A 27926-nucleotide genomic window follows, 5' to 3' on the forward strand; every position below is an offset into this window, starting at 1 on the left:
CCACAAAGTTAAGAATCTGAAAATAATTATAAACTCCTATAAAACTATAATAATACACATTTGTATGCTCTAAGGTGTTACATAGGTATTACAGTAGTTGCATATATAACAATTGTGTAATTTTTAATTATAACTAAATCCAAAACTTCATTACATTTAGATTATAAAAAATAAACAAAACCTCATTATTCTACTAAAACAAATTCCAAAGAAAATCTAAAGACGTGGAAGACACCATTAATTTTTAAAATGTAATTTTCCCTTTAAAAAATTTAATTTTTTGCTAGAATTTGTATAATAATATATGGTGATAATTGCTTATAATATACATTTAACCTTGATTTAATTTTGAAGGATAAACAATAAGAATATGCTGACCTGGATTTGGGGCTTCACATGTAGTTTTCCAAGTAGTTTAATCCATAAACACTGCTTGAACCTTTGTCTATATTTAATACCTCAACAATATTTAAGTACAATTGACCTTTGAGTAACAAAGGGGTTAGGGGTGGGAGTCCTAGTTCACTCTCTTACAGTCAAAATTCTGCATAAAATTTTAGACTTCTCAAAAATGTAACTGCTAACTGCTATTGTAAACCAGAAGCTTTACCAGTAACATAAACAGCCAATTAACATATACTTTTAATGTTATATGTATTACATACTGTATTCTTATAACAAAATAAGTTAGAGAAAATAAAATATTATTAAGAAAATCATAAAGAAGAGAAAATATTTGCTATTCATTAAGTAAAAGTAGAACATCATAAAGGTCTTCATCCTCATTGTCTTCACACTGAATGGGCTGGCAAGGCAGAGGGTGAAAGGATCGTTTGGCTTTGTTGTCTCAGGGGTGGAAGAGGTGAAAAAGAGGAGTTAGGAGAGGCAAGCACAGCCACTGTCACTTTATGGAAATGCATTGTAATTTCAGTCTGATTTTTTTGTTTTTTCATTTATTTACAAACATTTCTATATAGTACCGATCCTTCTACCATTTGCTTTAATTTTAGTATCCATCTAATAGAAGGGTCCATGCCATAAAATAAGTAAAAATAAACCCTGAAAAATCAAACCCTCTGTCAGATTCTCTAATGCCAGTATGTTTTATGTCACTGCTTCTACATCTTCTTCCTCATCTTCTGACACTGGTTTGGAAGCACTCACTTTCATCAAGTTGTTCTCTTCTAATTACTCTGGTGTAGTGTCTATTAGCTTTTGCATTTTTCTAAGGAGTCTATCTTGAAACACTTCAACTTCTACTTTTTTGCCATAGCTATAATCTCTTTCTTAATTTCCTTAATTCGTTCTGTTGTGAATCATGTGAAGTCATGCAAAACATCTGGACATTGTTTCATCCAGCAGAAATTTATTGTTTCAGGCTTGAAGACTTTTATGGCTTTTTCTATAATAGTGATGGAATCTTCAATGCTGTAATCCTTCCAGACTTTCACGGTGTTCTCCTTACTGGGGTTCTCTTCCACAGCCTTGATAAGCCTTGCCATAGAGTAATATATGTAATGAGCTTTAAAGGTTCTTATGACTTCTTGGACTAGAGGTTGAATCATAGACTTTGTGTTTGGGGGTAAGTAGACCACTGTGATGCCCTTAGTGTTGAACTCATGGGGTTCTGGGTAGCCAGGGGCAATATCCACTGTTAAAAGAACTTTAAAATGCAGTCCCTTACTGGTAAGGTATTTTCTCACTTCAAGGACAAATAATTAATCAAACCAATCCAGTAAAAGCATTTTCATTTTCCAAGACCTCTTGTCAGATAGACAAAAGATTAGCAGCTGGTGTTTATCTTTCCCTTTTAATTCTTGGAAATTAGTAGCTTTATAGATAAGGGCCGAGCTGATCAAAACATCAACAGCATTTGCATAAAACCGTAGAGTGAGCCTATCCCTTTCTGCCTTAAATCCTGGAGATCGCTTCTCTTCCTTACTAATAAACATCCTTCGTGGCATTTTTATTTTCCAGGATAGGCTACTTTAATCTGCATTAAAAATCTGTTGAGGCAAATATCTTTTCCCCTCAAGGATTCCTTTAGTAGTGTCTGGGAACTTTTCTGCTGCCTCTTGGTCAGCAGAAGCTGTTTCTCTTGTTATCTGGACACTTTTTAGAGTCAAATCTCTTTCTAAAATTATCAAGCCATCCTTTGCTGGCATTAAATTTTCCAGCTTTGGATCCTTCACTTTCCTTTTGCTTTGTCATATAATGACTTCCCTTTTTCTCAAATTTTGTGAGTCTACAGGTATGTCTTTCTTATAGCAGTGTGCATCCACATAAAAGCTGCATTTTTAATAGAAGATAAAAAGGTACATGTTTCACAAGAAGTACAAAGTTTTGTGCCTGCTGGAGTAATTGCAGCAATGGCTTTACAAATTCTCTATTCTTTTTTACAATGGTCCTAATGCTGAATTTGTTTATCTTGAAATGGTGGGCAATTGCTGGAACTGCAGACATTATTCTATGGTACATATGAAGCAATTTAACTTTTTCTTGTAAAGTCATTACTTTGCTTCTTGGAGGCACTTCTAGCATCACTAGTGGCACTGCATGTGGATCTCATGGTGTTATTTAAGGTTTACTGTATTGCACTAAACACCACGGAAAATACATGAGAACTATGAGAGATCATTTTTTACTGCGGTATGCAATTTATTGGCAAGACAAGCTGCTCACAGGGAGATGATTAGCATCACATGGTGTTTTAAGTGGATACAACAAGAGCTCACTGCAATAACAAGAGGTGGCTACAAAATTATTACACTAGTATAACATTATTATAGTTAATTTTATACAGTTATAATTTAATACAGTATTTTTACTTTTTTTTTACATTTCTCTCAACAGCCAATGGCACCATTACTATTTGTAAACGCATACACAAGTTTTGATTTTTACTTTTTGTAATAGATTTGTGTGTATTTTATGGTACTAAATGATAAAATATGCTAATATTTACAAATATTTTATGTATTCATGACATATCTTACCTTTTTTAAATTTTTTAAATATTTCCAGGCTATGTGGATTCATCTGTGAATTTTTTCAAGTTGTTGCAAATCTTCAAAAAGTTGATATATTCATTGAAAAAAAAACCTTTGTATGAGTGGACCCACACAGTTCAAACCTGGGTAGTTCGGGTGAACTATTTTAGTTAAGTATTTTAGAAAGTTTACCTATCTTATTTCTTCAAATAGAATAATAACACTCATGACTTTCTCAATGGTAAATAAAAAAACTAATGGTAGAGGTTTTTTTTAGTGTACACTTTTGTAAATTATCTAATTGTTAACAATGAATAAGTTTTGCTATCTGAATTAGAAAGGAAAAAAAAGTAAAAAGTCAAGAGAAAGTAAAACTTCGTAATGTGTTTTAAGTAAAATGATTTGGTCATTACTATAATTCTTAAAGGTCAGAATAAGAGTAAAACACTCTAAATGAGTCATTCTTTAAAAATCATATTAAAATGTTTGGATTTAAACTGATAACATCTCTGAGTTGAAAACTTTAATTTGGGGCTTCATAAATTAGAAGTCGTTGTGGGTTTAGTCTTTTGAGATACAACAGCAGTAGTTCCATGGAGTCGGATAGACAATTTATAATATACAGAGACACAGATAGCACTTTTGGGCTTCCTAATAAGGATGCCATTTTACTCAAGCTATCTACTTGTAAATTTTAAACGAAAGACCAAACTAGCTAATAGAAACTGTCTTACATGAATAATGTTTAAATTTTATAAGGATGATTTCATTACATAGACTTGTGCTCTCCAACAGGCATTTAATTTCCTTTAGATTTCTGGTGATAAAGCATTGTATATTTCATTTTAACACCTGTCCACTTTCCTAACATAGAGTAACATGATTTAAAATAAAATAAGTGTATATACGTAATAATTTTATTAATTTTTGATGTTGCATATTAATATAAATATGACAATTCCTTGAAATATTAGAAAATAAATAAGCTACTGACTATACTGTCAACATACATTTGATATAAAATATTGATATGCTAGTCACTTTGTATTTATGATCTTTCCGTGGATAAGCATTTTTCCTATTTCTTTATACATGAACATATAAAGAGATGTGTATATATATAGCTAGTGCAATCGTACTGGAGCCGATAATATTGATAATAACAAACATTAGTAACAATAACAATCATGTGTTGAGTGCACATATGTTCTAGTCACATTACAGGGTTTTTTTTAGCCCTAATAGTAGCCCTGCAAAATACAAATGTATTTACCCATGAGGATGCTCTTGCTCAAAAAAGTCAAATAACTTACACTCTTTTTCTTATCTCACGGCCTCTGATTCTTCTCTGTATCATTATGATATTGGTGCATTTTCTACTGCATCAAGTTTGTAATCTATTCTCCACAACAAATAGATTACACTTTATTATAACTATACTACTTACTAAAAGGTATTCTATGTATACATTATGTGCCTTAAATTGGTGTGTTGTTTTAATACTTAAATTTTATGAAGACACCGCATTATTTATACCTGCACATTTAGAACCATAAGAGCAATTTTATTCTAAATTTCCAGATGATAATAACTTTTATAACAAAAAAACTTAGTTAAACAGATATGATGTAGTGGCTGGCAAAATAGTTGTGTAAGTAATAGTTCTCACATCTTTACTTATGAAATGAGCATTTTCATTTCAAGATATCACCACGTTTATTTAAATTATACAATATTAATTACATATATACTTAACTGCAGTATATTTTCCATGTAACCTGTGTTATATTTAATTCACTATTTTAAATACTTATTAAGGATATACTATGAGTAAAGTATTGGAAAGAAAGCCTGAAGGAGTAAAATATACATACTGCCCTAAAAGAAATTTTGATCTAGTAGCAAGGAAATAAAATAAATGCACAATATAACCATACATGTATTATATTACACATAAATAATGAGGAGGAAACAATAAACAAAATTTAAACAAAATTCACATAGTTTTAATGCTTACAACTGAGAAAAATTAAGTAAGGTCAAAGAAGGTTCATATTCGAAGGGAATTTCACTGGTGGATTTACAGATACTGCATTCTAAATCAAGGAGAAACGATTAACTGGCTATTCGGGGAATATCTGGTTTTTCATTTGCACTGTAGCATATCGTATGTGGGAAAAACTGGAGGCAGATAAGGTTTGAAAGCCATGATGTAGCCTGGAGTGCCAAAGAGTTTGTATTTCATATGTCATTAAAAAAAAAAAACAGCCAAGGTACAACATAATCTGAGTTTGCATAACAAAAATGTATCTTACAACAATGTTGAGGTTAAAGTCAAGTGATAAGAGCCTCTCACTGAACTTTATTCTCCCCCAGGGTCTCTGGAAATAGACTAGACACATTTACAGATTTTTAATGCCTATTTCATACACCTCCTTATGTCAGACATTATAAATTTAAGATTAGTGATCAAATTATTTTCCTTACTCTGAAAAGTCTATTATTCTTGAGGAAGCTTGCTCATGATATTCACTTGACATTTAGTTGCTTACTGGTGCCTCAATGTGCCCAAAATGAGATTCATTTTCCAGGATACCAGATAAGATTCTTCTCTTGCTCATTCTCTTTGGTTAGCATCCAGTTGCTCAGAAAACAAATCAGGCCATCATCTTAAGTATTTTTTTTATTCACAGCCCAAAAGCCAATATTTATTTCTGCTTTCAATTCAAGTCCATTTCTTGTGCCTCATCATCACCAGCTTCAATGTTTTCTATACCTTCTAGGTTATTTATATCTGCTATGACTTTCTAGCAATTTTACTCATTAAGCTGTCATATGAGTACTTTTTTCAAAGTAGTAATCTGATGATATCATTTCTGTGTTTCAAATCCTTCAAAGAGTGATAAAAAAGAAACCACACCCCTTAGCTTTGCACAAAAACCATGGGATTTCTTGGTTTTCCTGAACTCTATGTTTCTTTCCCGCCCCTGCTCCCATCACTTCCTTTTAAAGTTTGCTTTCCAACCTTGGTGAGCCACTTTGAGTTTCCTGAAAAGTAACACCCAATTTCCTATCACCATTCATCTGTCTTTAGAAAGCTTTTTTTCTTATCCGTCTTTATCCTGCAAAATGCTGCCCCTCCATCATACCACTCATAATCTCTGACCTGTATCTCTATGACCTCAGTGTAGTTAATAATTAACTCTATGTACTACTTCTTCTTGACATATTTTTATTATTAAGCGTGTCACAAAATATTCTAATCGATAGCATATACTTTTTTTTTTTTTTTTTTTGCTACTGGACCAAAGCAACATGAAAACAGGGAGTACGTTTTTTTCTTTATTTCTATAGCATCTAGCACAGTACATGAAATAAAAATGATGCTCAAATAAACCCTTCTGTAAGGAAAAAAAAGGCTTTGGAGAGTAGAGACTTGAAACAGAAAAGTTAAGAAAGAAATAATAACATAGTAAAGATCCAATGAATTTTATTTTTTGTCTTGACTGTAATTTCTACCTGAGTCTAGCTGGCAATAAAACCTTAGCAAAAAATATTTAATGACAAGAAATAGTTTTCCTATGTAAAAAGAAATGAGAATTTGAGTTTTTCACTATATACTGTTTTGCTTCAATTCAGAGTTAGGGTTTAAGTGAAGATAAAACAGAGACAAATGAGAGATCAAAGAACAGTGAAGGTTTTTTGGTTATTATAAACATTAAGCATTCACCCATTAAAATTTGGGTATATTATGGACTCCTTTTCAGCTGATAAGTTAATAAATTATGTATTTGTATCTTATAGTGGTATCACACATTCCTAACACAGACGTTGACAGTAGTATTTAAAAATAAGAGTATATAAATGCACTATAATAAATAGCCTTACTTTTTAATGGAAGTTGAATTATCACTGAATATGGGTAAACACTAAAACAGTAAAATGAAAAAATTTTTTTAGGTTTTTAAATTTTATTTTAATCTCAATTTAAAAACAGAAGAAATCAAAATCAATTAATGCTATCTTAAAATATATAAAATATTCCCATAAAATATGTTTTATATTAATAGAACAATCTTGTCTCAAAAGTGTTCTTTGTTGAAAGAAGAAACAAAAGCCATCTGAAATTTATTTATTCAGCTTAATTCATGACCTCTATTCTGAATCAATTCAGCAAAATAAATCATCAGGAAGGTATCAGATGTAAAGCCATAAAAAGTTAAGAATTGAACATAGATAAAATGCTCTTTGAGGAAGATCACAGGTCTTTCAGACTGACTATTAAGTCTTGTTAAATAAAATAGTAGCCAAAAAGTAAAATTTTAAAAAGATGAAAATAAATCAATGGCATTTAGCTATTATTATTGTTGTGACTTTGAATCCCAAATTTGAAATTTCTGTACTATTATTAACAAGAATATGTCAGTACTTTTTATTATGAATGCCTATAATGTTAAAATACATTTCCATTTTAAAAATTTTACCCATTTATGGCTGGGCACGGTGGCTCACGCTTGTAATCCCAGCACTTCGAGGGGCCGAGGCGGGCAGATCACGAGATCAGGAGATCGAGACCACAGTGAAACCCTGTCTCTACTAAAAATACAAAAAATTAGCCGGGCGTGGGGGCGGGCGCCTGTAGTCCCAGCTACTGGGAGAGGCTGAGGCAGGAGAATGGCGTGAACCCAGGAGGCGGAGCTTGCAGTGAGCCGAGATTGCGCCACTGCACTGCAGCCTGGGCCACAGAGCAAGACCCTGTCTCAAAAAAAAAAAAAAAAAAATTCATCTCATTATATATATGTATATATTTCTCATTATCTATCTATCTATCTATCTATCTATCTATCTATCTATCTATCTATCTATCATCAGTCTATATCTTTCTTTCATAAGTCAGATACACAGGCCATAGATTTATTTGAAAGGAAATTTACAAGTGAATTTCTTTCTCTATTATGGGAGATGGAATAATTGTAATTTCTGATATACTAAATTTAATTATTTTAGATAAGTAAATTTATATAACATTTTAATTTTTGCACCCTACTTTAAAATTTTAATCTTGAAAAACAGTTCCTAAGCTCAAGCAATACTTTCTGAGTTGACGGATTTTATACTATAAACATTTCTTAAAAATCAATATCAGTTACATCTTAGTAACAAGTCATAGATCACCAGAGGTAACAAGTCACCATCTTCATGAGATCAGATTATTGAATATTGAAATTCACTATAAACATTATTTTACTACAAAATATAGAAGAAAAGGAACTCAGAAAAAATGAAACTGTCAATTCAAGGAAGAATTGTGTACATAGACTTGATCACATTAAGTCTGAAGTATATTTTTAACAAAGAAACAGAGATAAAATGTTGAGCACTTTGCTATGTCAAGTCAGCAATGCAAAATTAAGCATTCACTCTATTCATGCTTCTGATAGAAGATATTTTCAGAAATCATAGAAATAGACTTGCAAGAACTTTTTAAAACTAAATTAGGAAGATTATTGCACAATATTTCAGGAGATTCTGAACTATCAAAACCTATAAAGGAATTCAAAGAAAATATAAAAAGCATAAATGAGAAGAGAGTGGTATGTAGATTTACATCCACTTTAACTCTCTGATCTTAGGGTTGCCTAACTTCTTGGGATTCGATTTTTTTTTTTATTTATCAAAAGAAATGCTATTTGTTGTATAAGTTATTCCAAAACCATAGTATGTATACACCTGTACAGATTTCTGGGATGATTTAACGATAAACACTGTATTAACTTTATTTGGCAATGAAGTTCAACCCTCTTTTACTATTTACCTGGAAGGAAAGAAAATGTTCTATATGAAATTTGTAGCACAATACCATCCATGCACAAATGAAATCCTATGACAATGTAAACAACAATGATAAATGCATCTCATGTGTTAGAATATCAGATAGTATAATATAATTAATTATGTTATTAAATGTCCTACAAGGTAATAATTAAACAAACAATGTAGAATTGAGGACAATTGATAAATTGGTGAATCTAATTTATGGGTAGCATTTAGAAAAACCACCAATGGTGGTGTTTTAGTACTCCTGGGCTAATAAGGAGAGTGAGGAGAGCTGTAACTAACCCTAAGTTTGAAGGGGAAGTGGGAAAGTGATTACTAGAAACGAAAAATGGGAGCTATAAGGAGAGGGATGTTCAAGATGCACTGTGAACCTAGGTCCAGTCAACTAATAGTGACCTGACAGAAATTGAACAGAGGAAATGTGTATCTTGACCTCACTGTTCATCTATTCTTTTACATTCTCCTAATGACTCTGTTGGCCAAATCCTTTTGCAAGACTGAAGTGATACAGTCTATACAAGACAGCCTCTTCAGACCTAAAGCAAAGGAGAAGGGTAGAAAGTGGATCCAGAGGACTAATAATTTCAGGAATATATTATATATTCATCAAATATTTTTCCAAATATTTAAAACTTTAGCAGTATACACCAGTGGAAAGAATGAAGATTGCAACCAACATACCTATATTTGAATTTAAATTCCATTGTTTTCTAGCTGATTTACATTAAGCAAGTTAATTATCTTTTCTATATTATAGTTTCCTCTGTGAACTAGGAACAATAGCACATGTTAATATGTGAGGTCACCGTATTGTGCTTATAATAGGCTATATATAAAAAGCATCTACACAGAATTTGGCACCTAGTAAGCATTGGAAAATAAAATTATTTTGTCTTTCTTTTTCCCTACAAATCAGATTTTACTTAGATTACTCAACTTCATGTCACATCACTTTAAAAAAAATTTGGATAACAGCTAAGTTCTGAGAACATTATACTCAATCAATTTCACATTCTTTGAAGGCAAGAGAGAGTCTGATGCACTTGAAAATTCTGCTATAGTAAATATTCTTAGGGAAGTCAGAATTAATTTAACACTATAGGACATTTATTAGTCATATGCTATAATTTTAGTCTGGATTTTATGATACTTCCTCTTATGGAAATAATTACCAACAGAGGAACAAAGCAGAATAATATATTGTGACCATGGCTGTTTGATGTCATCTTGAATATGTATTTACAAACTCCATAGAAGGCAGGAATTGATGTTAGGTTTGCAAGAAGTGGTGAATCATCTCTTTGACAATGATTGCATTACAAATTCAAAAAGTTATCAAAAATTGGCATGAATATGCAAGAACTGGTGTCTTCACCCATTTTTGTGTTGCTTAAAAAGGAATACAATATCTGAGGGTGTGTAATATGTAAAGAAAAACTTTGACTCATGGATCTGCAGGTTTTATGAGAAGCATGGTACCAATTGCTTCTGGTGGGAGGCTCAGACTACTTCCACTCATGGCAGAAAGCAAACGGGAGCAAGAGTGTGCAGAGATCACATGGCAAGAAAGAAAGTGAGAGAGAGAGGGGAGGGAGGTGCCAGGCTTTTTTAAATAGCTAACTTTTTTGAGAACTAATAGAGTGAGAACTCACTCATTACTGAAGGACAGCACCAAGCTATTCATGAGGGATCTGCCCCCATGAACAAAACATCTCCAATTAGTTTCCACCTCCTAAATGATCAAATTTCACCTTGAAATTTGGAAGGGTCAAATATCCAAACCATTGTAATTGGTAAAAGCAATATTGACAACTGATAAAACTTTGTCCTAAAATTAAGTGTGCAGTATATAGTGTTTGTAAGTGTCCCAAATGAAAAAATGCATATTTAAAAGTATAAACCCTAATTAAGTCAGGAAATAAACAAGGATCACATTTTTGCCATAATATTTTAACTTAAAAGAATGTCGTTGATTACTTAAGTATTCAATTATGTGAAGAAAAAAATCTAACTTTTAATTTCAACTGAAATCAGCAGCCATAATGCATTAAATTTAGAAAACCATTAATCAATAACCAATATACAGTACAAAGAATTATCTTAATAGTAATTTATTTTTATTTTTATTTATTTATTTATTTATTTTGAGACGGAGTCTCACTCTGTCGCCCAGGCTGGAGTGCAGTGGCACAATCTCGGCTCACTGCAAGCTCCACCTCCCGGGTTCACGCCATTCTCCTGCCTCAGCCTCTCCCAGTAGCTGGGACTACAGGCGCCCGCCACCACGCCCGGCTAATTTTTTTTTTGTATTTTTAGTAGAGACGGGGTTTCACCATGGTCTCGATCTCCTGACCTCATGATCTGCCTGCCTCGGCCTCCCAAAGTGCTGGGATTACAAGCGTGATTAATAGTAATTTAAATGAAGTATACAACATTTGAACACATATTAAGTGCTCACTCCGTGCCAGGTATTCTGTTAAGTGTTCCAAACAAATTACCTTATGTGATCCTAATCTACACACTATTCAATATCCCCATTTAATGAATGAGGAAAGTGACTCTTAAGGGAGGTTAAATAATTTGCCTAAAACATTAAGATGGTAAGTTTTGGGGTCAGAATTTGTATTCAATTAGCGTGACTCTGAGACTCTACCCTCATTCACTATATCACACTGAATTTTTCATGCATTTTCAAAGTTTTACATGATGAGCCTGAAATAACTAATGAAATTCTAAAAAGTGTAAGTGTCAAAGATGTAGTAAAACAATATATACAGTACAAACAGAAGATGACAGGATACAGGTCACAGGGAAAAAAAAAAATGATGACACATACGTTCAACTGAGATGTTCCTGAGTGAACTACCGATGTGATAAGCCAACAACAACAAAATGCAAAAAGGAGATATATAATCAAGGTAAAAAATAATGATCTTATGATTTTCTAGGTGGGAAAACTGACATAAGTAACATAATTTTTCTACCACGTCCAAGAAGAAGTTTAGAAGTTTCTGATTACAGAAGGCGAAGTACTTCTCTAATTGACGTTGCTACTCTTTCTTTTTTGAAAGATTGTAAAACAAGTTTTTTAAGAATGAAGTTTGAGGCTGTGTAGTTTAAGGCTATTTTTGCTTTTGTTATATACAGGTGTATTATGTAAACTATGGTGCAGATCTATATTACTCACCCCAAACTGAGGGAAAGAAAAAAATCAGTGGTTAATGTGAGATAATTTACTATAAGTTAAAATAAACACATTACAGGTTCTGGAGGTAATATCCCCTGTAACATGTATGAGGCAAATATCAGTAGACTTAACTCTTTGACTATATCAAATATGATATGATTATTAGAAAATTTCTATTATAATATGCTATAGTGGTTAAGAAATGAAAACCTAGAATGACTACCTATATGATTTAACTGTGTGTCTCACTTTCCTTATCTCTAAAATGAGGGAAATACTGTTAATATTTTACAGACCTTTAGCTATACATTGATGAATCTCAAATTTATTTCTTTCAAAGTTATCTCTCCAGCTCTGACCTCTTCTTTGAGTTCTAAAACATATACATAATAACCTATTCTATTTATTCCACTTAAAATATTATGGTCATCTTAATCTTAACATATTTATTATTAAAATTTTCATTTACCACCTAAGTTAGGTACTTTCAGCCTTTCCTCTGTCTGTATACATCATACCATCTGACCATCTGCTTAAGAGCCATAAGTGTCAGTCATCGTTATTACCTCTCACTCTCTCCTTCACTCACCATAATTCATTGGCAAATCAGCTCCTGCTTATATCTTCTTTGCCACTACTTTGCTTAAAACCATCTTTTGTCTTGATGAAAATATTATAATATCCTCCTAAAAGCAACATTGCTATATCTCAATGTTAGGGACAAAGAAAGAAAAACTAACAGAGTGAGAAGGTGATCTACAGAGAAGATATTTTCAAACTACACATTAGACAAGGGGTTAATATCCAAAACTTATAAGGGACTTAAACAACTCAAAAACAACAAACAAAACAAAACAAAAAACTTCAAATTATGTAATTAAAAATGCACAAAAATACTCTAATAGAAATTTCTCAAAAGAGAGCATACACATAACCCACAGGTATATGAAAAAATGCTCAGCATTACTAACCATCAGGGAAATGCAAATTAAAGCCACAATAAGAGATACCATCTCACTTTATTAGAATGGCCATTATAAAAAAGACCAAAGAAAACAACTGGCAAGGATGTGGAGAAAAATAAACATGTACACAGTTTTGGAGGAACTGCAAATCAGTACAGCCATTATGGAAAACACTATGGAGGTTCCTTAAAACACTAAAAATGGAACTTCCATGTGATCCAAAAGTCCCACTACTGAGTATATATCCAAAGGAAATGAAATCAGTATGCCAATGAGATATCTACACTCTCGTGTTTGTTGTGGTACTATTTACAACAGCCAAGACATGAATCAACCTAAGTGTCCAACAACAGATGAATGAATAAAGAAAATGTGGTATATGTACATAAAGGAATACTATTCAGCCATAAAAAAATAACGAAATCTTGTCATACACAATTACCTGGAAGACATCATTCTAAGTGAAATAAGCCAGATACATAGACAAATACCACACGATCTTATTTATATTTGGAATCTTTAAAAAAAAGTTCATATCATAGAGGTAGATTAGTTACCAGAGACTAGGGTAAGGGACAAGGAAGAACGAGGATAGGTTGGTCAATGAGTATGACATTACAATTAGATAAGATGAATAATTTATCGCTTTCTATTACTATGGTTAAAGATAAGGTATTGTATATTACAAAATAGCTAGAAAAGAGGCCTTTGAATGTTCTCACTATAAAGAAATAATAAATGCTTGAGGTGATGGGTATGCTAACCACCCTGATTTTATCATTATACGTGTATGTATCAAAATCCCAAATTGTACTCCATAAGTAGGTACCATTATTATTTGTCAATTTAAAAATTTAAAAATTAATATGTACTCCCTCCCTCAAACTCTGACATAAAAAACAAAACAAAATAAAATTAGGGGTATGTGAATTAAAAGTGTGTGCTGCTAATTGCTATGCTCTAGAGATTGTAATTTTAGTGGATCATTTCAGAGACAATTGCCAGTTGGAGTAACCAGGGCTAAATCTGCAAAGATTCCACACAGCTAGATGTTAAAGGAAATACTAGATGATAAAAGAAAGGAAGGCACTTCATCTTTGGAGAGACTACAAGAGCAAAGACCTGAAAGTAGAAATGGTCTCTCTTCATATAAAGAATAACCAAGTGCTCTAATTGGAGAAAAATAAGGGAAAATTAATTAAGTGACAAATCCATTGACTATTCGTTGCACTACTCTCAGAAAAATTTCTATATGTTGCTAATATAAAATATTGTGAGTGACTATTATTAGGATTTCAGGAAACATAACTAAAATCATAGCAAATAAATGTTATTCTAAATCTTAGATAACTTATGACTACAAGTTCAGCCTGTGTTAGTGCATATGCAGATTACATCTGAAAGAAGGGAATGAGACAACATTATACAAACACGTCGCTCCAGACTACCTTGCATTAAAATTATCAGAATTTAGAAATAGCAGTTTCAGTAGAATTTCAAAGTCCTTCTTTAACAAAAGTAAAATTTCTTTTGAGCTATTTTTAGCTGAACATGAACAAACAAAGTCATGAAAACATAAGCAATTAGTATTTGTGTTTCCTCAATAATCGTTGTCAGACTTTCCCAGTAATTCCTTTTCCTGCTCTCAACCAAAGGGTTGTGCTATAGGGAAAGTGATTTATTTCAGACTTCAAAATGTAGTATTAATGGATGTGAATTAAAAATAGATAAGCGCATAAACACTTTGCTAGAGACTATTCTTCTTTACATTTATTTTTATAGTAACTTACTGACAGATTACTTTAAATGTGTTAAAAGAGACTTATCCAATAATAAAATTTAAGAATTTTCCTATCTAAAATATGGTATACATGTTCAGAGAAAACAAGGAAAAGAAAACTTCAAGCTAGCACATTCACACTATGATTTTTTAAGCTGAATGTCTCATATGAACTTTTTATGCAACAGACAAAGCAGTGAATGAGAAATATACGTTAATTTAGAAAAATGCAATATAAAATAAAGCATTGATTCATAGTAAAATTTTAACTTTGTTGGTGCTAATATTCCAATGTCAATATACCGTAATTGTGTAAAATAAAATATTAGTTAAGTCTTTCATGAATTATTCAATATATTGATTTTGCTATACGTAATTTAGAATCAGTCTGGCAATATAGTGTTTTAAAATGGTTTTAATATATTATAGGAAGACATCTCCATTTAACCAGGACAAATTTTCTAACAACTTCTACTACAAAACATTGTTCTTGCCTATATTGCATAAGATTATAAATGAGAAAATCATTGTTTTTAATTGCATTGTTTTAATTGGGAAAATAAGCTCCATTTAATTTCCTTATTATATTTTAATTAATATTTTTTTAAAAATTAGAAGAACTCATTTTCAATGCTTTATTAAACAATTTGAGAGACAGAAATATTCTGGTTTTAAACTGACTTTTGATATCAATTTTCAAAGTATGTATAATTAGTGTAAAATAATAGAATTCTATGACATGTTAGATATTCTTACAAAATAACCCACCATGTGTTTTGTATTTAATTTATAGCTGGGAACTCACTACGGCGTATTTCAATGTTTCTATATGAAGCATAATGTCGTGATTTTGACCAATAATGTTTTGTTTTTAATAATTTTCACCATAAAATAGGTTCTCTGGGAGCTTTCAAAGAAGTATGTATCCCTATCCTCACATTTTTTTAACATAGATCAAAGATAAAGACCTTGCAAAAATTTCAGTTTGACCACAGCTTTCAAATAATTAAAAGAAAAAACATCTATTTCTCCTGAAACATATAGTTAAAAATAAGTAATGGAATTTATACAAACACTTCTAAAATAACTAGGCTCAAATGAACATCTTTTCAGGTTTCTAACTTCATGAATTATTTACTTTTGTCCAGTTGCTTGAGAACTAATAATTAGTCATTTCAGAGATTTTGTCTTAATTTTTAAGGCCTAGAGATTTGTGAGTAAAAATTTTGCACATGGAAGGATGCTATAAAACTTTACTACATACTATAATGTTTTACTAAATATATACTTAATAGATAGAAGCAATAACCATGACTCACTTATTTTTAAGGATGGATATTACTGGGGGAAAATGGACTCCATGTTGAATTAGACTTGCCTTGCTTTCAAAAGATTCCAATCTAAATTTGACTAGTTTTAATTAAAACATATATTCATTGGAAATTATTCATTCCTATTTCAAAAAGTAAATATCATGAGAATATCATATTCGATGTTAATAATCATTTAGTTGGCACTTAGCACAATTCCTAGCTGACTTTGTTTTATAAAATATGGGTAAAGGTGAATAAGGCATAATAAACTCAGTTTTCTGAAAAAGTAGGAATATATACTCTAGGAAATGGGAAAATAATTAAGAAAATGTTGTCTAATAGGAATTATTGAAAATATAACCAAAGCATATCCAGGATGGCATTACGGAGAATGACTAGGGGTATTTCAGAGGTGGAAACGGGAACATCATGCCTAAATGGATAGGAGATAGTGATGATTTCCATAGAATGTGGGATATGTAACAGACTTAGATCTACTTCTAGTTTAGTTAAGAATAAAACAGAATGGCAGGTTTTTTTAGGTCTGGAGGAGAAGGGATGATATACAGTGTGTAATTTTTGTAGTTTTTGAGGTTAAGTTGCTTGTGGAACATCTAAGATTTAATGTTCAGAAAGATCTAGGTACAGAAGAGAACAGCTACACAGATTAATGCCAGCACATTTTTAAAAAGGCAACATGGAAGTTAGTGACTTTTTTTATATCAATAAGTATTACTCAGTAAATGAATATTTTTGTATTAAATCTAATTGTGTGTAACCGAACATCAGCCTCATCCAAACCTATAAACAGCCAAATATCAGGGTAAAGTACAGTTTTCCCGAGGCAAATATTCAAATATATTTTGGTTTAAAAGGCTATTGTCTTAAACTTGAAAAGAAAACTAAAGGGAAAATTCAATAACTTAATTGTAATAATATATAATAAATAACCAAATTAGAAGAGTCTACAATGATGATGATGGTGATAGATAATATTTATATAGAGAACAAAACAAATATAAATGTTTTAATTGATTAAAATAAAAATATCCATGAAATCCTAATAAAAACTTGAAACCATTTTTTCATATTTTGAGATAATACTTGATATTTAATAGTGACTACATATTTAATTTTTAAATATTTTAGTAGGATGATATTAATATAAAGATAAAAATAATCAAAGTTATACACATTAAAAATCAAGTTAGAAAAGTTATAGGGCTGTTAGAAAATATATATACCTCCTATGTGCTAGGAACATTTATATAATGTTCCAAGGACTTGACATAAATTAGTTCATATATCCTCAGAGTATGCTTATGAATTCCTGTTTTACTAAGCAGACATTGAGGCTGAAAAATGTTTTATTTGGAGTCAGAATTTCAACCCTATTAATATATTTTATCAAGATAAAGAAATGTTATCTTAAAAGGACTTTAAAAAATATGGATTTTCTTATCTGATCACTAACACAATAATTTTGTGCTTTTAGCTAGTATTTATGAAACCTAATCTATATTTGAAGTGATGTACCAAGAAGCCTAATCTAGTACAACCAGGCACCAGGCAGGATCCACCCCACCTCAAACCCCTGGTAACAGGCCTGTGGACCTCACTGCAGACTCAGCAGTAGCCATGTGACCTGGCTCCAATCCCATAAGACCCCTATTCTGGAGGTAATCCCATCAGTCAATGGACCTAAAAGACCTTTACCTACCAAAAACAGTCTGTAAAGACTGGAAGAGGTGTTTGCTCCTTCAAATGCACAGACACAAATGCAAGCCTATGCTGATCATAAAAAATCAGGCAGCTGTCATACAACCAAAGGAAAGCAATAAAATCCTAGCAGCCCACTTCCACTAGATCTCTATAGAACTACAGATCTATGAATTGTCAAAAAATAAAATAATCATCTTAAAGAAGCTGAATAAGATGCTCAAAACAGATAAACAACTAAATAAAATTAGGAAAACAATGCATGGGCAAAATAAGTTTAATAAAAAAATGGAAACCATAAAAAGAACCCAATAGAAATCCTGAAACTAAAGAATGCAATAACAGAAGTGATAATTTTATAGATAGCTTTACTGGCAGACGTATTCATGCAGAAGAAATTCTTTAAATTTTTAATACTGTGATTGTTTTCAATACCATAGAATATTAGAAAACTCAGAAACAATACAAAGTAGACTTTCATTGACTGAAATAATAGTAACATATAAAAACCTAATAAAAATTGGAAACTCATTTTCTCACATTTTGAGAAAATTCTGGATAACATTTAATGACTGCAAACATCATTTAAAAATGTTAGTTGAGTGGTACCAATATGAAAATAGGAAGAGTCCATCTGATATATAAACTTATATAAATGACATGGCTATTAGAAAATATGTCCAAATGGAAGCTGAGCACATTGGCTCACACTTGCAATCTCAGTGCTTTGGGAAGCAAAGGTGGGAGGGTGCTTGAGCCTAAATCACAACTAAAAGAACTTGAGAACCAAGAGCAAACAAATCCCTCAGCTAGCAGAAGACAACAAATAACCAAAATCAGAGCTGAACTGAAGAAGATAGAGACACAAAGACCCTTCAAAAGATCACAAATTCAGGAGCTGGTTACAGTGAGCCATGATCATGCCACTACACTCTAGCCTGGGTAACAGAGCAAGTCCCTCTCTCTCTTAAAAAAAAAAAAAAGATTATATCCAAATGGGTCTGTCATTTTAAAAAATCTGTAAGACTGTAGCAAAATAACTCTCAAAAGAATCACACTGATTTCAGGTAACAAAGGAGAGTTAAACTTTGTATTAAGTATTCCTATTCAAATCATAGTCCCCTCAATATTAGTCTAGTTCCCTAGTGTGAAAAATTTGCACAGCAATCCCTCAAATAGTTGAAATCTATAGCGTATACTTCATCCAATTTTTGTTATAATATTGCCCACCAATAGTAGAAAAATATTCCTAGTAACACTAACAAAGTAGCAATTACTTGGAGCTATTAATATCTCATTAAGTTTATATTTTACAAATACATATCAATATTAACAATTTCAATCAATATTATTTAAAAAGTAGTTTAGGCCTTAGCTATCAATAGTCAGGAAGACTAATGATATTTTTTTTTCTCCAATGCTCACACTGAATTGCATAGTCTCACAAACCATTAAAAAAAAAAAGGATTAATAGGGACAGAAAGTGAAATAGCGGTTACCAAGGACTTGGGGAAGGAGGAATGGGCAGTTATTGTTTAAAGGGCACAGAGTTTCTGTTTGGGATGATGTAAAAGTTCTGGAAATATATAATGGTGATGGTTGCACAACATTGTGAATGTACTTAATGCCATTTAAATATATATTTAGTAATTTTTAAATGCTATATTTTATGTCATGTATATTTTGTCATAATAAAAATGCAAAAAATAAAACACCTCACACAAAAGGAGCATTTTTGGAGTTGTTCCAAAATATTCCACATGCTAATAAAGCATGAAAATTGAATAACCTGCTCTTGAATGACTTTTGGGTAAATAATGAAATTAAGGCAGAAATCAAGAAGTTCTTCGAAATTAATCAGAAAAAAAGATACAACATACCAGAATCTCTGGAACACAGCCAACGCAGTTACAGAAAGGAAGTTTATAGCACTAAACGGCCACATTAAAAAGTTAGAAAGATCTCAACTTAACAACCTAAAATCACAACTAAAGGAAATTGAGAACCAGAAGCAAACCCCTAAGCTAGCAGAAGACAACAAATAACCAAAATCTGAGCTGGACTGAAGAAGATAGAGACATAAAAACCCTTCAAAAGATCAACAAATTCGGAAGGTGATTTTTAGAAAAAAAATTAATAAAACAGACAACTAGCTAGACTAATAAAGAAGAAAAGAGAGAAGATTCAAATAAACACAACCAAAAATGACAAGGGATATTACCATTGACCCAGTAAAATATGAACAGCCATCAGAGAATATTATTAACACCTCTCTGCACATAAACTAGAAAATTGAGAATAAATACATAAATTCCTGGACACAGACACCCTCCCAAGACTGAGCCAGGAAGAAATTAAATTGCTGAACAGACCAAAACAAGCTCTGAAGTTGAGTAAGTAATAAATAGCCAACCAACAAAAAAAATCCCAGGACCAGAGGGATTCTACCTGATGTACAAAGTAGAGCTGATACCACTCCTGCTGAAAATATTCTAAAAAATTCAGTAGGAGGAATTCCTCCCTAACTCATTCTGCAAGGCGAGCATCATCCTGATACCAAAATCTGACAAAGATCCAACAAAAAAAGAGAACTTCAGGCCAATATCCTTGATGAACATCAGTACAAAAATCCTCAACAAAATACAGGCAAACCAAATCCAGCAGCACATCAAAAAGCTTATTCACCACAATCAAATATGCTTTATCCCTAAGGTGCCGTGTTGGTTCAACATACACAAATCAATAAATGTGATTCACCACATAAGCAGAACTAAAGACAAAAACCACATGATTCTCTCAATAGATGCCACAAAGGCTTCTGATAAAATTCAATACATCTTCATGTTAAAAACTCTCAATAAACTAGCTATTGAAGGAACATATCTCAAAATAATAAGAGCCATCTATGACAAACCCCCAGACAAAATCATACTGCATGGGCAAAAACTGGAAACATTCTTGGCAAAAGACAAGGATGCCCTCTCTCACCACTCCTGTTCAACCACGGTATTGGAAGGCTGGTCCAGAGCAATCAGGCAAGAAAAAAATAAATAATAATAAAGCGTACCCAAGTAGGAATGGAGGAAGTTAAACTATCTCTGTTTGCAGATGACATGATCCTATATCTAGAAAATCCTATTGCCTCAGCCCAAAAGCTTCATAAGCTGATAAACAACTTCAGTAAAGTATCAGGCTATAAAATCATTGTGTAAAAATGTCTGGCATTATTATATAGCAACCACAGTGAAGCTGAGAGACAAATCAGGAGCACAATCCCATTCACAATTGCCACAAAAAGAATAAAATATCTGGGAATATAGCTAACTAGGGAGGGTGAAAGATCTCTACAAGGAGTACTACAAAACATTGTTGAAAGAAATCAGAGATAACATAAACAAATAGAAACACATCCCACATTCATGTATAAGAAGAATAAATATCAAAAAATGGCCATACTTCCCAAAGCGATTTATAGATTCAATGCTATTCCTATTAAACTACCATTGACATTTTTCATGGAGCTAGACAAAACTATATTAAAATTCATATGAAACCAAAAAAAAGCCTGGATAGCCAAGACAATCTTAAATAAAAAGAACAAAGCTGGAGGCATCATGCTACCTGACTTCAAACTACACTTCAGGGCTACAGTAACAAAAACAGTATGGTACTGATACAAAAACAGGCACATAAACCAATGGAACAAAATAGCCCAGAAATAAGTTCACACACCTACAATCTAATGCCTATCTGATCCTCAACAGACCTGACAAAAACAAGCCATGGGGAAAGGATTCTTTATTCAATAAATGGTGCTGAGATAACTGGCTAGCCTTATGCAAAAGATTCAAACTGAACTCCTTCCTTACACCATATACAAAAATAAACTCAAAATGGATGAAAGGCTTAAATGTAAAACCCAAAACTATAAAAACCTTGGTAGACAACCTAGGCAATATCATTCAAGACATAGACACAGGCAAAGATTTCATGATGAAGACACTGAAAGCAATTGCATCAAAAGCAAAAATTGACAAATGTGGTCTAATTAAACTAAAGAACTTCTGCACAGCAAAAGAAACTACCAACAGAGTGAATAGACAAATCTACATAATGGAAGCAAATTTTTGCCAAGTATGCTTCCAACAAAGGTCTAATAGCCAACACCTACAGGAACTTAAACAAATATACAAGAAGAAAACAACCCAATTAAAGAGTGGGCAAAGAATATGAACAGAAACTTCTCCAAAGAAGACATGCATACAGCCAACAAACAGGGAAAAAAGCTAAAAATCACTTATAATTAGAGAAATGCAAATGAAAACCACAATTAGATATCATCTCATACCAGTCAGAATGGCTATTAATAAAAAGTCAAAAAATAACAGCTGCTGGCAAGGTTGTGAAGGAACAGGAATGCTTATACACTTTTGGTAAGAGTGTAAATTAGTTCAACCATTGTGAAAGACAGTGTGGTGATTCCTCAGAGACTTAAAGACAGAAATACCATCGATCCAGCAATCCCATTATTGGGTATATACCCCAAAGAATATAAATCATTTAATTACAAAGACACATGCACCTGTATGTTCGTTGCAGCACTATTCACAATAGCAAAGACAGAATCAACCTAAATGCCCATCAATAATAGACTGAATGAAGGAAATGTGGTACATATATACCATGGAATACTATGCAGCCATAAAAATATAACAAGATCCTGTCTTTTGCAGGGACACTGATGGTGCTGGGTGCCATTATCCTTAGCAAACTAATGAAGGAACAGAAAACCAAATACCACATGCTGTCACTTATTAGTGGGAGCTAAAGGATGAGATGATAATACATGGACACATACAGGGAACAACATGCACTGGGGCCTGTCAGAGGGTGGAGGGTGAGAGGAGAGAGAGGATCCAGAAAAACACGGGGTCCTTGGCTTAATACTTGGGTGACAAAAATAATCTGTATAACAATCCCCCATGACACAAGTTTACCTATGTAACAATCCTGCACATGTACCCCTGAACTTAAATAAAAGTTAAAGAAAGAAAATTTCAGGGAAGTTTTCTAGAATTATCTGAGCAATTACTCCAAGCCATTGCTCAATACGATTTCTGTTTAACCTGTGCTTACTATCCAAATGCAGCTCCACTCTTTAATACAGACCCATATCGAAAGGAGCCCATTAAATCCCACTATAAGCCAAATTTCTTAAAAGCTAGCTGTGAGAATCAGTTGCAGAAAGCTTGTTTTTCAGTGGAGTTAATTGCTCACAATCAAGAGAATTTCCAGGAATCCCAAGTTCAAAGGTAAACAACTACTTCAGCTTCATGCTATCTAGAACTTGATAGAAGAGAGCTAGGAGGCTTTTATGGTTTTCCTGTGCACAAGAACTAAACTAGCAGGCTTTAAAAAGTATAAGTGAAACTTCAGAGGGTTATATAGCTCTGAAGTAATGCTAAAAAACCTAGCAGGGGAGGTGAATGGTGAAAAAAAGAGATGATTCTAAGGGGATCTCTGGTAACTATCGCATAAACTGACTTGGCTGCTAAAATACCTGCTGTGTCTGAACATCAGTCAAGAAAGGCAAAAAAAAAAATGCATTTTGATTTTTTTGGTTACAGTACTGTGTTTAAAATTCAAGACGTCTAATGTTATTCTAATTCATATTCTCATTGTTTCTTCACATATCCTTTTAAAAACATACTACAATTGAACATTTAGCTCTTTTTAATAAAAATTTGTATAGGGACTTGTTTATAAGCACAATAAACTATTCTGTGTGTGAATTATGGGGTAATAATTCACACCTTGTGCATTAAATGGAGCTCAGTATGATCTTATGTCTAACCATGCAAAGGATGTGAATTATTACATCATCATTCACATCCTGTTGTGTTGTGCTTCTTAAATATCATCTTTTCACAGAAAAAAATGCTTTATATTTATGTGTCTTATTCTTAAATTTGTGTTTGGGTATATGGCTTTGGAAACTGTACAAAAATGCAAGGCAAACAATAATGCTGTATGAGAGGCATTGTTTATTTTACATTTGAAATGTTGTTGGCTAATTTTAATCAAGCTATATCATCATACTAACAAAGGCACTGCATAGGTATTACACATTTCTTTTACAGAGCAGACCTATTCATCTGTTTGATTACGTTGATTATCATCTTTAATTTGTCTGCCTCTTACCTTGTAAATTGAGGCAAGAGTTGTAAATTAATTATTTAATGTTATCTAGATGGTAGAGATTCTTTCATATTTAAGGTTGCATCTAGGCAAATACTTTAAAAGTTTCTTTTACTTGTTATTTCTAGAAGTAGAAGTTCACAAATTTGGTAATTCTACCAATTTTGTTAAATATTTTTTATCTAAGTATTTAGTAATGAAATTAAAAAGTGAAGATTAATTTTGTTGTAGAAATTCTTATTTGTATGTTCTGTGTTTGTCTTAAACAGAAATATAGGATTTCAAAATTGAGGCTTGTTAGATGTTTCATTTTATTAGAATCTACAGAAAGCAGCAGAACTAGAATTTGCTTGGACTCACCTGCTTTTTGTCTAATTATTTACTTGTTTAACAAACTAACTTAATCCTAGGGAGATTAAGCTTATCAAATTTGATAATAGATACCAGTACCATGCTGTTTTGGTTACTGTGGCCTTGTAGTATAGTTTGAAGTCAGGTAGCGTGATGCCTCCAGCTTTGTTCTTTTGGCTTAGGATTGACTTGGTGATGTGGGCTCTTTTTTGGTTCCATGTGAACTTTAAAATAGTTTTTTCCAATTCTGTGAAGAAAGTCATTGGTAGCTTGATGGGGATGGCATTGAATCTATAAATTACCTTGGGCAGTATGGCCATTTTCACGATATTGATTCTTCCAACCCATGAGCATGGAATGTTCTTCCATTTGTTTGTATCCTCTTTTATTTCATTGAGCAGTGGTTTGTAGCTCTCCTTGAAGAGGTCCTTCACATCCCTTGTAAGTTGGATTCCTAGTTATTTTATTCTCTTTGAAGCAATTGTGAATGGGAGTTCACTCATGATTTGGCTCTCTGTTTGTCTGTGATTGGTGTACAAGAATGATTGGGATTTTTGTACATTGATTTTGTATCCTGAGACTGCTGAAGTTGCTAATCAGCTTAAGGAGATTTTGGGCTGAGACGATGGGGTTTTCTAGATATACAATCATGTCATCTGCAAACAGGGACAATTTGACTTCCTCTTTTCCTAATTGAATACCCTTTATTTCCTTCTCCTGCCTGATTGCCCTGGCCAGAACTTCCGGCACTATGTTGAATAGGAGTGGTGAGAGAGGGCGTCCCTGTCTTGTGCCAGTTTTCAAAGGGAATGCTTCCAGTTTTTGCCCATTCAATATGATATTGGCTGGGTTTGTCATAGATAGCTCTTATTATTTTGAGATACGTCCCATCAATACCTAAATTATTGAGTTTTTAGCATGAAGCGTTGTTGAATTTTGTCAAAGGCCTTTTCTGCATCTATTGAGATAATCATGTGGTTTTTGTCTTTGGTTCTGTTTATATGCTGGATTACATTTATTGATTTGTGTATGTTGAACCAGCCCTGCATCCCAGGGATGAAGCCCACTTGATCATGGTGGATAAGCTTTTGGATGTACTGCTGGATTTGGTTTGCCAGTATTTTATTGAGGATTTTTGCATCAATGTTCATCAAGGATATTGGTCTGAAATTCTCTTTTTTGGTTATGTCTCTGCCAGGCTTTGGTATCAGGACAATGCTGGCCTCATAAAACGTGTTAGGGAGGATTCCCTCTTTTTCTATCGATTGGAATAGTTTCAGAAGGAATGGTACGAGTTCCTTCTTGTACCTCTGGTAGAATTCGGCTGTGAATCCATCAGGTCCTGGACTCTTTTTGGTTGGTAAGCCATTGATTATTGCCACAATTTCAGAGCCTGTTATTGGTCTATTCAGAGATTCAACTTCTTCCTGGTTTAGTCTTGGGAGGGTGTATTTGTCGAGGAATTTATCCATTTCTTCTAGATTTTCTAGTTTATTTGCATAGAGGTGTTTGTAGTATTCTCTGATGGTAGACTGTATTTCTGTGGGATCGGTGGTGATATCCCCTTTTTCATTTTTTATTGCATCTATTTGATTCTTCTCTCTTTTCTTCTTTATTAGTCTTGCTAGCAGTCTATCAATTTTGTTGATCTTTTCAAAAAACCAGCTCCTGGATTCATTAATTTTTTGAAGGGTTTTTTGTGTCTCTATTTCCTTCAGTTCTGCTCTGATTTTAGTTATTTCTAGCCTTCTGCTAGCTTTTGAATATGTTTGCTCTTGCTTTTCTAGTTCTTTTAATTGTGATGTTAGGGTGTCAATTTTGCATCTTTCCTGCTTTCTCTTGTGGGCATTTAGTGCTATAAATTTCCAAACATCATGGTACTGGTACCACAACAGAGACATAGATCAATGGAACAGAACAGAGCCCTCAGACATAATGCTGCAGCATATCTACAACTATCTGATCTTTGACATACCTGACAAAAACAAGAAATGGGGAAAGGATTCCCTATTTAATAAATGGTGCTGGGAAAACTGGCTAGCCGTATGTAGAAAGCTGAAACTGGATCCCTTCTTTACACCTTATAGAAAAATTAATTCAAAATGGATTAAAGACTTAAATGTTAGACCTAAAGACTTTAAAACCCTACAAGAAAACCTAGGCAATACCATTCAGGACATAGGCGTGGGCAAGGACTTCATGTCTAAAACACCAAAAGCAATGGCAACAAAAGCCAAAATTGACAAATGGGATCTAATTAAACTAAAGAGTTTCTGCACAGCAAAAGAAACTACCATCAGAGTGAACAGGCAACCTACACAATGGGAGAAAATTTTTGCAACCTACTCATCTGACAAAGGGCTAATATCCAGAATCTACAATGAACTCAAACAAATTTACAAGAAAAAAACAAACAACCCCATCAAAAAGTGGGTGAAGGACATGAACAGACACTTCTCAGAAGAAGACATTTATGCAGCCAAAAAACATATGAAAAAATGCTCATCATCACTGGCCATCAGATAAATGCAAATCAAAACCACTATGAGATACCATCTCACACCAGTTAGAATGGCCATCATTAAAAAGTCAGGAAACAACAGGTGCTGGAGAGGATGTGGAGAAATAGGAACACTTTTACACTGTTGGTGGGACTGTAAACTAATTCAACCATTGTGGAAGTCAGTGTGGCAATTCCTCAGGGATCTAGAACTAGAAATACCATTTGACCCAGCCATCCCATTACTGGGTATATACCCAAAGGACTATAAATCATGCTGCTATAAAGACACATGCACACGTATGTTTATTGCGGCACTATTCACAATAGCAAAGAGTTGTAACCAACCCAAATGTCCAACAACAATAGACTGGATTAAGAAAATGTAGCACATATACACCATGGAATACTATGCAGCCATAAAAAATGATGAGTTCATGTCCTTTGTAGGGACATGGATGAAACTGGAAAACATCATTCTCAGTAAACTATCGCAAGGACAAAAAACCAAACACCGCATGTTCTCACTCATAGGTGGGAATTGAACAATGAGAACTCATGGACACAGGAAGGGGAACATCACACTCGGGACTGTTGTGGGGTGGGGGGAGGGGGGAGGGACAGCATTAGGAGATATACCTAATGCTAAATGATGAGTTAATGGGTGCAGCAAAACAACATGGCACATGGATACATATGTAACAAACCTGCACATTGTGCACATGTACCCTAAAACCTAAAGTATAATAATAAAAAATTTAAAAAAAGAAAAAAATTTGATAATAGAAGATTTAAATATTTCAGTTTTTCAATTGTAAGTTTTGTAAGATTTTGTAACAGTGAAACAGCAAAATAACTAACTCCATTTTTGTTTAAGGGGCCTTTACTCATTCCTGCAGGTAGGCTAGTATAATTTTAGAGCACTAAGATAATATGTAAAAACAGCCATCATGTAATTTTTAAAACTAACTCTGAGATTAAAGGAGAAGTACATAAACAACTATGTTTTGGGAAAGACTTACAGGAGTATTGTAACCTGACCAAGGGCAAAAATGTTCCCAGCCTCCTCAGACCCTCCCTGGTGC

General features: G+C 32.9%; 1 pseudogene; it reads left to right on the top strand.

Moving 5' to 3' along the window:
- LOC116481144 (pescadillo homolog) overlaps positions 1 to 27926 on the top strand; it is a 73226-nt pseudogene that overhangs the window by 17525 nt on the left and 27775 nt on the right.

This window comes from Hylobates moloch, unplaced genomic scaffold (assembly GCF_009828535.3).
Source record: "Hylobates moloch isolate HMO894 unplaced genomic scaffold, HMol_V3 SCAFFOLD_3, whole genome shotgun sequence".
In the NCBI taxonomy this organism is placed as follows: domain Eukaryota; kingdom Metazoa; phylum Chordata; class Mammalia; order Primates; family Hylobatidae; genus Hylobates; species Hylobates moloch.